Source organism: Brachyhypopomus gauderio, unplaced genomic scaffold, assembly GCF_052324685.1.
Source record: "Brachyhypopomus gauderio isolate BG-103 unplaced genomic scaffold, BGAUD_0.2 sc51, whole genome shotgun sequence".
NCBI lineage: Eukaryota > Metazoa > Chordata > Actinopteri > Gymnotiformes > Hypopomidae > Brachyhypopomus > Brachyhypopomus gauderio.
Genome location: NW_027506876.1, coordinates 366,084 through 379,552, shown reverse-complemented (window position 1 = coordinate 379,552; position 13,469 = coordinate 366,084). Strand labels below are relative to the sequence as shown.

Here is a 13,469-nt window from a genome sequence, read left to right as displayed (position 1 = left end):
TAAGCAGTAGGTCTACTCTGCTTTAAAACAAAACATTCACATCCAAACACCAAATGTTGACATCATTCGATCCCTTTATAACACAAACGTCTACAAATCAACCGAGTAGCATGAGTTTTCTACGTTGGGAGACAACATGACAAAGCACCAGGTAAGTTTCCACTGAGTTTCATTTTGATTGAACCGGCTGCATTAGTACTGCTATCAAGGTACATGGCGATTTAGAACATTCCTGTATCGATCACATGAGACTGACAGCTCACTTTGAGGATCTAAAGGGAAGAGCTCCCTGATAGCCTTTACACTGGCAACAAACCACTAAACAGCAGTGGTGTGTTTGTAATTCTATCAAGAAGCATGTTTCTGCCTGGTATCGAACCAGGGACCTTTCGCGTGTTAGGCGAACGTGATGACCACTACACTACAGAAACCTTGCTTGTCTGAATGGGCACATCTCTCGTGGGCGTTTCCTCATACAATCAGAGCATGGAAGTCATCATGTCAACAATGGCTAAGCGGTAGGTCTACTCTGCTTTAAGACAAAACATTCACATCCAAACACCAAATGTTGACTTCATTCGATACCTTTATAACACAAACGTCTACAAATCAACCGAGTAGCATGAGTTTTCTACGTTGGGAGACAACATGACAAAGCACTAGGTACGTTTCCACTGAGTTTCATTTTGATTGAACCGATCAACACTGGCTAAGCAGTAGGTCTACTCTGCTTTAAGACAAAACATTCACATCCAAACACCAAATGTTGACATCATTCGATCCCTTTATAACACAAACGTCTACAAATCAACCAAGTAGCATGAGTTTTCTACGTTGGGAGCCAACATGACAAAGCACTGGGTACGTTTCCACTGAGTTTCATTTTGATTGAACCGATTGCATTAGTACTGCTATCAAGGTACATGGCGATTTAGAACATTCCTGTATCGATCACATGAGACTGACAGCTCACTTTGAGGATCTAAAGGGAAGAGCTCCCCGATAGCCTTTACACTGGCAACAAACCACTAAACAGCAGTGGTGTGTTTGTAATTCTATCAAGAAGCATGTTTCTGCCTGGTATCGAACCAGGGACCTTTCGCGTGTTAGGCGAACGTGATGACCACTACACTACAGAAACCTTGCTGGTCTGAATGGGCACATCTCTCGTGGGCGTTTCCTCATACAATCAGAGCATGGAAGTCATCATGTCAACAATGCCTAAGCAGTAGGTCTACTCTGCTTTAAGACAAAACATTCACATCCAAACACCAAATGTTGACATCATTCGATCCCTTTATAACACAAACGTCTACAAATCAACCGAGTAGCATGAGTTTTCTACGTTGGGAGACAACATGACAAAGCACTACGTACGTTTCCACTGAGTTTCATTTTGATTGAACCGGCTGCATTAGTACTGCTATCAAGGTACATGGCGATTTAAAACATTCCTGTATCGATCACATGACACTGACAGCTCACTTTGAGGATCTAAAGGGAAGAGCTCCCTGATAGCCTTTACACTGGCAACAAACCACTAAACAGCAGTGGTGTGTTTGTAATTCTATCAAGAAGCTTGTTTCTGCCTAGTATCGAACCAGGGACCTTTCGCACGTTAGGCGAACGTGATGACCACTACACTACAGAACCCTTGCTTGTCCAAATGGGCCCAACTCTCGTGGGCGTTTCCTCATACAATCAGAGCATGGAAGTCATCATGTCAACAATGGCTAAGCGGTAGGTCTACTCTGCTTTAAGACAAAACATTCACATCCAAACACCAAATGTTGACTTCATTCGATACCTTTATAACACAAACGTCTACAAATCAACCGAGTAGCATGAGTTTTCTACGTTGGGAGACAACATGACAAAGCACTAGGTACGTTTCCACTGAGTTTCATTTTGATTGAACCGATTGCATTAGTACTGCTATCAAGGTACATGGCGATTTAGAACATTCTTGTATCGATCACATGAGACTGAGAGCTCACTTTGAGGATCTAAAGGGAAGAGCTCCCCGATAGCCTTTACACTGGCAACAAACCACTAAACAGCAGTGGTGTGTTTGTAATTCTATCAAGAAGCATGTTTCTGCCTGGTATCGAACCAGGGACCTTTCGCGTGTTAGGCGAACGTGATGACCACTACACTACAGAAACCTTGCTTGTCTGAATGGGCACATCTCTCGTGGGCGTTTCCTCATACAATCAGAGCATGGAAGTCATCATGTCAACAATGGCTAAGCGGTAGGTCTACTCTGCTTTAAGACAAAACATTCACATCCAAACACCAAATGTTGACTTCATTCGATACCTTTATAACACAAACGTCTACAAATCAACCGAGTAGCATGAGTTTTCTACGTTGGGAGACAACATGACAAAGCACTAGGTACATTTCCACTGAGTTTCATTTTGATTGAACCGATCAACACTTGCTAAGCAGTAGGTCTACTCTGCTTTAAAACAAAACATTCACATCCAAACACCAAATGTTGACATCATTCGATCCCTTTATAACACAAACGTCTACAAATCAACCGAGTAGCATGAGTTTTCTACGTTGGGAGACAACATGACAAAGCACTACGTACGTTTCCACTGAGTTTCATTTTGTTTGAACTGATTGCATTAGTACTGCTATCAAGGTACATGGCGATTTAGAACATTCCTGTATCGATCACATGAGACTGAGAGCTCACTTTGAGGATCTAAAGGGAAGAGCTCCCCGATAGCCTTTACACTGGCAACAAACCACTAAACAGCAGTGGTGTGTTTGTAATTCTATCAAGAAGCATGTTTCTGCCTGGTATCGAACCAGGGACCTTTCGCAAGTTAGGCAAACGTGATGACCACTACACTACAGAAACCTTGCTTGTCTGAATGGGCACATCTCTCGTGGGTGTTTCCTCATACAATCAGAGCATGGAAGTCATCATGTCAACAATGGCTAAGCAGTAGGTCTACTCTGCTTTAAGATAAAACATTCACATCCAAACACCAAATGTTGACATCATTCGATCCCTTTATAACACAAACGTCTACAAATCAACCGAGTAGCATGAGTTTTCTACGTTGGGAGACAACATGACAAAGCACTACGTACGTTTCCACTGAGTTTCATTTTGTTTGAACTGATTGCATTAGTACTGCTATGAAGGTACATGGCGATTTAGAACATTCCTGTATCGATCACATGAGACTGAGAGCTCACTTTGAGGATCTAAAGGGAAGAGCTCCCCGATAGCCTTTACACTGGCAACAAACCACTAAACAGCAGTGGTGTGTTTGTAATTCTATCAAGAAGCATGTTTCTGCCTGGTATCGAACCAGGGACCTTTCGCAAGTTAGGCAAACGTGATGACCACTACACTACAGAAACCTTGCTTGTCTGAATGGGCACATCTCTCGTGGGTGTTTCCTCATACAATCAGAGCATGGAAGTCATCATGTCAACAATGGCTAAGCAGTAGGTCTACTCTGCTTTAAGACAAAACATTCACATCCAAACACCAAATGTTGACATCATTCGATCCCTTTATAACACAAACGTCTACAAATCAACCGAGTAGCATGAGTTTTCTACGTTGGGAGACAACATGACAAAGCACTATGTACGTTTCCACTGAGTTTCATTTTGTTTGAACTGATTGCATTAGTACTGCTATGAAGGTACATGGCGATTTAGAACATTCCTGTATCGATCACATGAGACTGAGAGCTCACTTTGAGGATCTAAAGGGAAGAGCTCCCCGATAGCCTTTACACTGGCAACAAACCACTAAACAGCAGTGGTGTGTTTGTAATTCTATCAAGAAGCATGTTTCTGCCTGGTATCGAACCAGGGACCTTTCTCGTGTTAGGCGAACGTGATGACCACTACACTACAGAAACCTTGATTGTCTGAATGGGCACATCTCTCGTGGGCGTTTCCTCATACAATCAGAGCATGGAAGTCATCATGTCAACAATGGCTAAGCAGTAGGTCTACTCTGCTTTAAGACAAAACATTCACATCCAAACACCAAATGTTGACATCATTCGATCCCTTTATAACACAAACGTCTACAAATCAACCGAGTAGCATGAGTTTTCTACGTTGGGAGACAACATGACAAAGCACTACGTACGTTTCCACTGAGTTTCATTTTGATTGAACCGGCTGCATTAGTACTGCTATCAAGGTACGTGGCGATTTAAAACATTCCTGTATCGATCACATGAGACTGACAGCTCACTTTGAGGATCTAAAGGGAAGAGCTCCCTGATAGCCTTTACACTGGCAACAAACCACTAAACAGCAGTGGTGTGTTTGTTCTTCTATCAAGAAGCTTGTTCCTGCCTGGTATCGAACCAGGGACCTTTCGCGTGTTAGGCGAACGTGATGACCACTACACTACAGAAACCTTGCTTGTCTGAATAGGCACATCTCTCGTGGGCGTTTCCTCATACAATCAGAGCATGGAAGTCATCATGTCAACAATGGCTAAGCAGTAGGTCTACTCTGCTTTAAGACAAAACATTCACATCCAAACACCAAATGTTGACATCATTCGATCCCTTTATAAACTAAACGTCTACAAATCAACCGAGTAGCATGAGTTTTCTACGTTGGGAGACAACATGACAAAGCACTACGTACGTTTCCACTGAGTTTCATTTTGTTTGAACTGATTGCATTAGTACTGCTATGAAGGTACATGGCGATTTAGAACATTCCTGTATCGATCACATGAGACTGAGAGCTCACTTTGAGGATCTAAAGGGAAGAGCTCCCCGATAGCCTTTACACTGGCAACAAACCACTAAACAGCAGTGGTGTGTTTGTAATTCTATCAAGAAGCATGTTTCTGCCTGGTATCGAACCAGGGACCTTTCGCGTGTTAGGCGAACGTGATGACCACTACACTACAGAAACCTTGCTTGTCTGAATGGGCCCATCTCTCGTGGGCGTTTCCTCATACAATCAGAGCATGGAAGTCATCATGTCAACAATGCCTAAGCAGTAGGTCTACTCTGCTTTAAGACAAAACATTCACATCCAAACACCAAATGTTGACATCATTCGATCCCTTTATAACACAAACGTCTACAAATCAACCGAGTAGCATGAGTTTTCTACGTTGGGAGACAACATGACAAAGCACTACGTACGTTTCCACTGAGTTTCATTTTGTTTGAACTGATTGCATTAGTACTGCTATGAAGGTACATGGCGATTTAGAACATTCCTGTATCGATCACATGAGACTGAGAGCTCACTTTGAGGATCTAAAGGGAAGAGCTCCCCGATAGCCTTTACACTGGCAACAAACCACTAAACAGCAGTGGTGTGTTTGTAATTCTATCAAGAAGCATGTTTCTGCCTGGTATCGAACCAGGGACCTTTCGCAAGTTAGGCAAACGTGATGACCACTACACTACAGAAACCTTGCTTGTCTGAATGGGCACATCTCTCGTGGGTGTTTCCTCATACAATCAGAGCTTGGAAGTCATCATGTCAACAATGGCTAAGCAGTAGGTCTACTCTGCTTTAAGACAAAACATTCACATCCAAACACCAAATGTTGACATCATTCGATCCCTTTATAAACCAAACGTCTACAAATCAACCGAGTAGCATGAGTTTTCTACGTTGGGAGACAACATGACAAAGCACTACGTACGTTTCCACTGAGTTTCATTTTGTTTGAACTGATTGCATTAGTACTGCTATGAAGGTACATGGCGATTTAGAACATTCCTGTATCGATCACATGAGACTGAGAGCTCAATTTGAGGATCTAAAGGGAAGAGCTCCCCGATAGCCTTTACACTGGCAACAAACCACTAAACAGCAGTGGTGTGTTTGTAATTCTATCAAGAAGCATGTTTCTGCCTGGTATCGAACCAGGGACCTTTCGCGTGTTAGGCGAACGTGATGACCACTACACTACAGAAACCTTGCTTGTCTGAATGGGCACATCTCTCGTGGGCGTTTCCTCATACAATCAGAGCATGGAAGTCATCATGTCAACAATGCCTAAGCAGTAGGTCTACTCTGCTTTAAGACAAAACATTCACATCCAAACACCAAATGTTGACATCATTCGATCCCTTTATAACACAAACGTCTACAAATCAACCGAGTAGCATGAGTTTTCTACGTTGGGAGACAACATGACAAAGCACTACGTACGTTTCCACTGAGTTTCATTTTGATTGAACCGGCTGCATTAGTACTGCTATCAAGGTACGTGGCGATTTAAAACATTCCTGTATCGATCACATGAGACTGACAGCTCACTTTGAGGATCTAAAGGGAAGAGCTCCCTGATAGCCTTTACACTGGCAACAAACCACTAAACAGCAGTGGTGTGTTTGTTCTTCTATCAAGAAGCTTGTTCCTGCCTGGTATCGAACCAGGGACCTTTCGCGTGTTAGGCGAACGTGATGACCACTACACTACAGAAACCTTGCTTGTCTGAATAGGCACATCTCTCGTGGGCGTTTCCTCATACAATCAGAGCATGGAAGTCATCATGTCAACAATGGCTAAGCAGTAGGTCTACTCTGCTTTAAGACAAAACATTCACATCCAAACACCAAATGTTGACATCATTCGATCCCTTTATAAACCAAACGTCTACAAATCAACCGAGTAGCATGAGTTTTCTACGTTGGGAGACAACATGACAAAGCACTACGTACGTTTCCACTGAGTTTCATTTTGTTTGAACTGATTGCATTAGTACTGCTATGAAGGTACATGGCGATTTAGAACATTCCTGTATCGATCACATGAGACTGAGAGCTCACTTTGAGGATCTAAAGGGAAGAGCTCCCCGATAGCCTTTACACTGGCAACAAACCACTAAACAGCAGTGGTGTGTTTGTAATTCTATCAAGAAGCATGTTTCTGCCTGGTATCGAACCAGGGACCTTTCGCGTGTTAGGCGAACGTGATGACCACTACACTACAGAAACCTTGCTTGTCTGAATGGGCCCATCTCTCGTGGGCGTTTCCTCATACAATCAGAGCATGGAAGTCATCATGTCAACAATGCCTAAGCAGTAGGTCTACTCTGCTTTAAGACAAAACATTCACATCCAAACACCAAATGTTGACATCATTCGATCCCTTTATAACACAAACGTCTACAAATCAACCGAGTAGCATGAGTTTTCTACGTTGGGAGACAACATGACAAAGCACTACGTACGTTTCCACTGAGTTTCATTTTGATTGAACCGGCTGCATTAGTACTGCTATCAAGGTACGTGGCGATTTAAAACATTCCTGTATCGATCACATGAGACTGACAGCTCACTTTGAGGATCTAAAGGGAAGAGCTCCCTGATAGCCTTTACACTGGCAACAAACCACTAAACAGCAGTGGTGTGTTTGTAATTCTATCAAGAAGCTTGTTTCTGCCTGGTATCGAACCAGGGACCTTTCGCACGTTAGGCGAACGTGATGACCACTACACTACAGAACCCTTGCTTGTCCGAATGGGCCCATCTCTCGTGGGCGTTTCCTCATACAATCAGAGCATGGAAGTCATCATGTCAACAATGGCTAAGCAGTAGGTCTACTCTGCTTTAAGATAAAACATTCACATCCAAACACCAAATGTTGACATCATTCGATCCCTTTATAACACAAACGTCTACAAATCAACCGAGTAGCATGAGTTTTCTACGTTGGGAGACAACATGACAAAGCACTACGTACGTTTCCACTGAGTTTCATTTTGTTTGAACTGATTGCATTAGTACTGCTATGAAGGTACATGGCGATTTAGAACATTCCTGTATCGATCACATGAGACTGAGAGCTCACTTTGAGGATCTAAAGGGAAGAGCTCCCCGATAGCCTTTACACTGGCAACAAACCACTAAACAGCAGTGGTGTGTTTGTAATTCTATCAAGAAGCATGTTTCTGCCTGGTATCGAACCAGGGACCTTTCGCAAGTTAGGCAAACGTGATGACCACTACACTACAGAAACCTTGCTTGTCTGAATGGGCACATCTCTCGTGGGTGTTTCCTCATACAATCAGAGCATGGAAGTCATCATGTCAACAATGGCTAAGCAGTAGGTCTACTCTGCTTTAAGACAAAACATTCACATCCAAACACCAAATGTTGACATCATTCGATCCCTTTATAACACAAACGTCTACAAATCAACCGAGTAGCATGAGTTTTCTACGTTGGAAGACAACATGACAAAGCACTATGTACGTTTCCACTGAGTTTCATTTTGTTTGAACTGATTGCATTAGTACTGCTATGAAGGTACATGGCGATTTAGAACATTCCTGTATCGATCACATGAGACTGAGAGCTCACTTTGAGGATCTAAAGGGAAGAGCTCCCCGATAGCCTTTACACTGGCAACAAACCACTAAACAGCAGTGGTGTGTTTGTAATTCTATCAAGAAGCATGTTTCTGCCTGGTATCGAACCAGGGACCTTTCTCGTGTTAGGCGAACGTGATGACCACTACACTACAGAAACCTTGATTGTCTGAATGGGCACATCTCTCGTGGGCGTTTCCTCATACAATCAGAGCATGGAAGTCATCATGTCAACAATGGCTAAGCAGTAGGTCTACTCTGCTTTAAGACAAAACATTCACATCCAAACACCAAATGTTGACATCATTCGATCCCTTTATAACACAAACGTCTACAAATCAACCGAGTAGCATGAGTTTTCTACGTTGGGAGACAACATGACAAAGCACTACGTACGTTTCCACTGAGTTTCATTTTGATTGAACCGGCTGCATTAGTACTGCTATCAAGGTACGTGGCGATTTAAAACATTCCTGTATCGATCACATGAGACTGACAGCTCACTTTGAGGATCTAAAGGGAAGAGCTCCCTGATAGCCTTTACACTGGCAACAAACCACTAAACAGCAGTGGTGTGTTTGTAATTCTATCAAGAAGCTTGTTTCTGCCTGGTATCGAACCAGGGACCTTTCGCACGTTAGGCGAACGTGATGACCACTACACTACAGAACCCTTGCTTGTCCGAATGGGCCCATCTCTCGTGGGCGTTTCCTCATACAATCAGAGCATGGAAGTCATCATGTCAACAATGGCTAAGCAGTAGGTCTACTCTGCTTTAAGACAAAACATTCACATCCAAACACCAAATGTTGACATCATTCGATCCCTTTATAACACAAACGTCTACAAATCAACCGAGTAGCATGAGTTTTCTACGTTGGGAGACAACATGACAAAGCACTACGTACGTTTCCACTGAGTTTCATTTTGTTTGAACTGATTGCATTAGTACTGCTATCAAGGTACATGGCGATTTAGAACATTCCTGTATCGATCACATGAGACTGAGAGCTCACTTTGAGGATCTAAAGGGAAGAGCTCCCCGATAGCCTTTACACTGGCAACAAACCACTAAACAGCAGTGGTGTGTTTGTAATTCTATCAAGAAGCATGTTTCTGCCTGGTATCGAACCAGGGACCTTTCGCAAGTTAGGCAAACGTGATGACCACTACACTACAGAAACCTTGCTTGTCTGAATGGGCACATCTCTCGTGGGTGTTTCCTCATACAATCAGAGCTTGGAAGTCATCATGTCAACAATGGCTAAGCAGTAGGTCTACTCTGCTTTAAGACAAAACATTCACATCCAAACACCAAATGTTGACATCATTCGATCCCTTTATAAACCAAACGTCTACAAATCAACCGAGTAGCATGAGTTTTCTACGTTGGGAGACAACATGACAAAGCACTACGTACGTTTCCACTGAGTTTCATTTTGTTTGAACTGATTGCATTAGTACTGCTATGAAGGTACATGGCGATTTAGAACATTCCTGTATCGATCACATGAGACTGAGAGCTCACTTTGAGGATCTAAAGGGAAGAGCTCCCCGATAGCCTTTACACTGGCAACAAACCACTAAACAGCAGTGGTGTGTTTGTAATTCTATCAAGAAGCATGTTTCTGCCTGGTATCGAACCAGGGACCTTTCGCGTGTTAGGCGAACGTGATGACCACTACACTACAGAAACCTTGCTTGTCTGAATGGGCACATCTCTCGTGGGCGTTTCCTCATACAATCAGAGCATGGAAGTCATCATGTCAACAATGCCTAAGCAGTAGGTCTACTCTGCTTTAAGACAAAACATTCACATCCAAACACCAAATGTTGACATCATTCGATCCCTTTATAACACAAACGTCTACAAATCAACCGAGTAGCATGAGTTTTCTACGTTGGGAGACAACATGACAAAGCACTACGTACGTTTCCACTGAGTTTCATTTTGATTGAACCGGCTGCATTAGTACTGCTATCAAGGTACATGGCGATTTAAAACATTCCTGTATCGATCACATGAGACTGACAGCTCACTTTGAGGATCTAAAGGGAAGAGCTCCCCGATAGCCTTTACACTGGCAACAAACCACTAAACAGCAGTGGTGTGTTTGTAATTCTATCAAGAAGCTTGTTTCTGCCTGGTATCGAACCAGGGACCTTTCGCACGTTAGGCGAACGTGATGACCACTACACTACAGAACCCTTGCTTGTCCGAATGGGCCCATCTCTCGTGGGCGTTTCCTCATACAATCAGAGCATGGAAGTCATCATGTCAACAATGGCTAAGCAGTAGGTCTACTCTGCTTTAAGACAAAACATTCACATCCAAACACCAAATGTTGACATCATTCGATCCCTTTATAACACAAACGTCTACAAATCAACCGAGTAGTATGAGTTTTCTACGTTGGGAGACAACATGACAAAGCACTACGTACGTTTCCACTGAGTTTCATTTTGTTTGAACTGATTGCATTAGTACTGCTATGAAGGTACATGGCGATTTAGAACATTCCTGTATCGATCACATGAGACTGAGAGCTCACTTTGAGGATCTAAAGGGAAGAGCTCCCCGATAGCCTTTACACTGGCAACAAACCACTAAACAGCAGTGGTGTGTTTGTAATTCTATCAAGAAGCTTGTTTCTGCCTGGTATCGAACCAGGGACCTTTCGCACGTTAGGCGAACGTGATGACCACTACACTACAGAACCCTTGCTTGTCCGAATGGGCCCATCTCTCGTGGGCGTTTCCTCATACAATCAGAGCATGGAAGTCATCATGTCAACAATGGCTAAGCAGTAGGTCTACTCTGCTTTAAGACAAAACATTCACATCCAAACACCAAATGTTGACATCATTCGATCCCTTTATAACACAAACGTCTACAAATCAACCGAGTAGCATGAGTTTTCTACGTTGGGAGACAACATGACAAAGCACTACGTACGTTTCCACTGAGTTTCATTTTGTTTGAACTGATTGCATTAGTACTGCTATGAAGGTACATGGCGATTTAGAACATTCCTGTATCGATCACATGAGACTGAGAGCTCACTTTGAGGATCTAAAGGGAAGAGCTCCCCGATAGCCTTTACACTGGCAACAAACCACTAAACAGCAGTGGTGTGTTTGTAATTCTATCAAGAAGCATGTTTCTGCCTGGTATCGAACCAGGGACCTTTCGCAAGTTAGGCAAACGTGATGACCACTACACTACAGAAACCTTGCTTGTCTGAATGGGCACATCTCTCGTGGGTGTTTCCTCATACAATCAGAGCATGGAAGTCATCATGTCAACAATGGCTAAGCAGTAGGTCTACTCTGCTTTAAGACAAAACATTCACATCCAAACACCAAATGTTGACATCATTCGATCCCTTTATAACACAAACGTCTACAAATCAACCGAGTAGCATGAGTTTTCTACGTTGGGAGACAACATGACAAAGCACTAGGTACATTTCCACTGAGTTTCATTTTGATTGAACCGATTGCATTAGTACTGCTATCAAGGTACATGGCGATTTAGAACATTCCTGTATCGATCACATGAGACTGAGAGCTCACTTTGAGGATCTAAAGGGAAGAGCTCCCCGATAGCCTTTACACTGGCAACAAACCACTAAACAGCAGTGGTGTGTTTGTAATTCTATCAAGAAGCATGTTTCTGCCTGGTATCGAACCAGGGACCTTTCGCAAGTTAGGCAAACGTGATGACCACTACACTACAGAAACCTTGCTTGTCTGAATGGGCACATCTCTCGTGGGTGTTTCCTCATACAATCAGAGCATGGAAGTCATCATGTCAACAATGGCTAAGCAGTAGGTCTACTCTGCTTTAAGACAAAACATTCACATCCAAACACCAAATGTTGACATCATTCGATCCCTTTATAACACAAACGTCTACAAATCAACCGAGTAGCATGAGTTTTCTACGTTGGGAGACAACATGACAAAGCACTAGGTACATTTCCACTGAGTTTCATTTTGATTGAACCGATTGCATTAGTACTGCTATCAAGGTACATGGCGATTTAGAACATTCCTGTATCGATCACATGAGACTGAGAGCTCACTTTGAGGATCTAAAGGGAAGAGCTCCCCGATAGCCTTTACACTGGCAACAAACCACTAAACAGCAGTGGTGTGTTTGTAATTCTATCAAGAAGCATGTTTCTGCCTGGTATCGAACCAGGGACCTTTCGCGTGTTAGGCAAACGTGATGACCACTACACTACAGAAACCTTGCTTGTCTGAATGGGCACATCTCTCGTGGGCGTTTCCTCATACAATCAGAGCATGGAAGTCATCATGTCAACAATGGCTAAGCAGTAGGTCTACTCTGCTTTAAGACAAAACATTCACATCCAAACACCAAATGTTGACATCATTCGATCCCTTTATAACACAAACGTCTACAAATCAACCGAGTAGCATGAGTTTTCTACGTTGGGAGACAACATGACAAAGCACTACGTACGTTTCCACTGAGTTTCATTTTGATTGAACCGGCTGCATTAGTACTGCTATCAAGGTACATGGCGATTTAAAACATTCCTGTATCGATCACATGACACTGACAGCTCACTTTGAGGATCTAAAGGGAAGAGCTCCCTGATAGCCTTTACACTGGCAACAAACCACTAAACAGCAGTGGTGTGTTTGTAATTCTATCAAGAAGCTTGTTTCTGCCTAGTATCGAACCAGGGACCTTTCGCACGTTAGGCGAACGTGATGACCACTACACTACAGAACCCTTGCTTGTCCAAATGGGCCCATCTCTCGTGGGCGTTTCCTCATACAATCAGAGCATGGAAGTCATCATGTCAACAATGGCTAAGCGGTAGGTCTACTCTGCTTTAAGACAAAACATTCACATCCAAACACCAAATGTTGACTTCATTCGATACCTTTATAACACAAACGTCTACAAATCAACCGAGTAGCATGAGTTTTCTACGTTGGGAGACAACATGACAAAGCACTAGGTACGTTTCCACTGAGTTTCATTTTGATTGAACCGATTGCATTAGTACTGCTATCAAGGTACATGGCGATTTAGAACATTCTTGTATCGATCACATGAGACTGAGAGCTCACTTTGAGGATC

At 43.0% G+C, this 13,469-nt stretch overlaps 23 non-coding genes across 23 annotated transcripts; all 23 read right to left on the bottom strand.

The window, feature by feature from the left end:
* Positions 1-358: 358 nt before the first annotated feature.
* Positions 359-431, bottom strand: trnav-aac (transfer RNA valine (anticodon AAC)). The gene has a single exon. It is a non-coding gene; the product is annotated as a tRNA-Val (tRNA).
* Positions 432-1,068: 637 nt separating this feature from the next.
* On the bottom strand, positions 1,069-1,141 carry trnav-aac (transfer RNA valine (anticodon AAC)). The gene has a single exon. It is a non-coding gene; the product is annotated as a tRNA-Val (tRNA).
* A 951-nt stretch (positions 1,142-2,092) lies between these two features.
* On the bottom strand, positions 2,093-2,165 carry trnav-aac (transfer RNA valine (anticodon AAC)). Its single transcript has one exon. It is a non-coding gene; the product is annotated as a tRNA-Val (tRNA).
* Positions 2,166-2,802: 637 nt separating this feature from the next.
* trnav-aac (transfer RNA valine (anticodon AAC)) lies at positions 2,803-2,875 on the bottom strand. Its single transcript has one exon. It is a non-coding gene; the product is annotated as a tRNA-Val (tRNA).
* Positions 2,876-3,314: 439 nt separating this feature from the next.
* Positions 3,315-3,387, bottom strand: trnav-aac (transfer RNA valine (anticodon AAC)). Its single transcript has one exon. It is a non-coding gene; the product is annotated as a tRNA-Val (tRNA).
* A 439-nt stretch (positions 3,388-3,826) lies between these two features.
* Positions 3,827-3,899, bottom strand: trnav-aac (transfer RNA valine (anticodon AAC)). Its single transcript has one exon. It is a non-coding gene; the product is annotated as a tRNA-Val (tRNA).
* Positions 3,900-4,338: 439 nt separating this feature from the next.
* On the bottom strand, positions 4,339-4,411 carry trnav-aac (transfer RNA valine (anticodon AAC)). Its single transcript has one exon. It is a non-coding gene; the product is annotated as a tRNA-Val (tRNA).
* A 439-nt stretch (positions 4,412-4,850) lies between these two features.
* Positions 4,851-4,923, bottom strand: trnav-aac (transfer RNA valine (anticodon AAC)). The gene has a single exon. It is a non-coding gene; the product is annotated as a tRNA-Val (tRNA).
* Positions 4,924-5,362: 439 nt separating this feature from the next.
* Positions 5,363-5,435, bottom strand: trnav-aac (transfer RNA valine (anticodon AAC)). The gene has a single exon. It is a non-coding gene; the product is annotated as a tRNA-Val (tRNA).
* A 439-nt stretch (positions 5,436-5,874) lies between these two features.
* Positions 5,875-5,947, bottom strand: trnav-aac (transfer RNA valine (anticodon AAC)). Its single transcript has one exon. It is a non-coding gene; the product is annotated as a tRNA-Val (tRNA).
* Positions 5,948-6,386: 439 nt separating this feature from the next.
* trnav-aac (transfer RNA valine (anticodon AAC)) lies at positions 6,387-6,459 on the bottom strand. Its single transcript has one exon. It is a non-coding gene; the product is annotated as a tRNA-Val (tRNA).
* Positions 6,460-6,898: 439 nt separating this feature from the next.
* Positions 6,899-6,971, bottom strand: trnav-aac (transfer RNA valine (anticodon AAC)). Its single transcript has one exon. It is a non-coding gene; the product is annotated as a tRNA-Val (tRNA).
* Positions 6,972-7,410: 439 nt separating this feature from the next.
* Positions 7,411-7,483, bottom strand: trnav-aac (transfer RNA valine (anticodon AAC)). Its single transcript has one exon. It is a non-coding gene; the product is annotated as a tRNA-Val (tRNA).
* Positions 7,484-7,922: 439 nt separating this feature from the next.
* On the bottom strand, positions 7,923-7,995 carry trnav-aac (transfer RNA valine (anticodon AAC)). Its single transcript has one exon. It is a non-coding gene; the product is annotated as a tRNA-Val (tRNA).
* A 439-nt stretch (positions 7,996-8,434) lies between these two features.
* trnav-aac (transfer RNA valine (anticodon AAC)) lies at positions 8,435-8,507 on the bottom strand. Its single transcript has one exon. It is a non-coding gene; the product is annotated as a tRNA-Val (tRNA).
* A 439-nt stretch (positions 8,508-8,946) lies between these two features.
* Positions 8,947-9,019, bottom strand: trnav-aac (transfer RNA valine (anticodon AAC)). Its single transcript has one exon. It is a non-coding gene; the product is annotated as a tRNA-Val (tRNA).
* Positions 9,020-9,458: 439 nt separating this feature from the next.
* Positions 9,459-9,531, bottom strand: trnav-aac (transfer RNA valine (anticodon AAC)). The gene has a single exon. It is a non-coding gene; the product is annotated as a tRNA-Val (tRNA).
* Positions 9,532-9,970: 439 nt separating this feature from the next.
* Positions 9,971-10,043, bottom strand: trnav-aac (transfer RNA valine (anticodon AAC)). The gene has a single exon. It is a non-coding gene; the product is annotated as a tRNA-Val (tRNA).
* A 439-nt stretch (positions 10,044-10,482) lies between these two features.
* On the bottom strand, positions 10,483-10,555 carry trnav-aac (transfer RNA valine (anticodon AAC)). The gene has a single exon. It is a non-coding gene; the product is annotated as a tRNA-Val (tRNA).
* Positions 10,556-10,994: 439 nt separating this feature from the next.
* trnav-aac (transfer RNA valine (anticodon AAC)) lies at positions 10,995-11,067 on the bottom strand. The gene has a single exon. It is a non-coding gene; the product is annotated as a tRNA-Val (tRNA).
* Positions 11,068-11,506: 439 nt separating this feature from the next.
* On the bottom strand, positions 11,507-11,579 carry trnav-aac (transfer RNA valine (anticodon AAC)). Its single transcript has one exon. It is a non-coding gene; the product is annotated as a tRNA-Val (tRNA).
* A 439-nt stretch (positions 11,580-12,018) lies between these two features.
* On the bottom strand, positions 12,019-12,091 carry trnav-aac (transfer RNA valine (anticodon AAC)). The gene has a single exon. It is a non-coding gene; the product is annotated as a tRNA-Val (tRNA).
* A 439-nt stretch (positions 12,092-12,530) lies between these two features.
* On the bottom strand, positions 12,531-12,603 carry trnav-aac (transfer RNA valine (anticodon AAC)). Its single transcript has one exon. It is a non-coding gene; the product is annotated as a tRNA-Val (tRNA).
* Positions 12,604-13,469: the final 866 nt, after the last annotated feature.